Source organism: Camellia sinensis, unplaced genomic scaffold (assembly GCF_055761805.1).
Source record: "Camellia sinensis isolate YWXY unplaced genomic scaffold, ASM5576180v1 Unanchor339, whole genome shotgun sequence".
Classification (NCBI taxonomy): Eukaryota; Viridiplantae; Streptophyta; class Magnoliopsida; order Ericales; family Theaceae; genus Camellia; species Camellia sinensis.
In genome coordinates, this window is record NW_028129217.1 from 21,816 (window position 1) to 22,500 (window position 685).

Consider the following 685-nt stretch of genomic DNA (forward strand, 5'->3'; position numbering starts at 1 on the left):
CGGAAAGAGAGGGATTCGAACCCTCGGTACAAATAACTCGTACAACGGATTAGCAATCCGCCGCTTTAGTCCACTCAGCCACCTCTCCCAATAAAAAAAAGATAATTACTATGTTACATTACACGTAAAGTAAGGATTCAAAAAAGTCTTTCTTTCTCTCTCTTTATCTTTATTATATAGATATGGTACAATTTTTATCAGCAATTCCATTTAGATAAAAGAAGGGCTGGAAAGATCCAATATAAATATAAAGAAAAATCAAAATAAAGAAGACTTCTTTTCTTTGATTTTGTTCGAAAAGGCCTTTTTTATCCCATGGCCGGGCTAGGTCAGTATCTAGCCGGGCCTTTTTTTGTTCCAACGAATCATAGTATCTGATTGAAAAAAAAATACTTGCTATTAAAGCAACAAGAAAGTGTCTTTTCTTATTATTCCTTTCTTCCTTTTTTATTTGCTTTTTTTTAACTACTTTACTGGAAACTGGAATAAAAAAAAGAAACTATGAATTCTTACACAATGCATTTTTTGTTATGATTTCGGTGTTTTTATCGAGCCGTATCTATCAAAATTCCTCCAGTAAAAGAAAAGAGAAAACTTCTTTTTTAGTTATTTAAATGAATCCTCTTTTCCGAATCTAATTAAACCCCCACGAAAAAAGTTAACACTCTAATTTTCATGATTTTTT

At 31.4% G+C, this 685-nt stretch overlaps 1 non-coding gene across 1 annotated transcript; it reads right to left on the reverse strand.

The window, feature by feature from the left end:
- TRNAS-GCU (transfer RNA serine (anticodon GCU)) lies at positions 1-88 on the reverse strand. Its single transcript has one exon. It is a non-coding gene; the product is annotated as a tRNA-Ser (tRNA).
- Between the last annotated feature and the right edge of the window lie 597 nt (positions 89-685).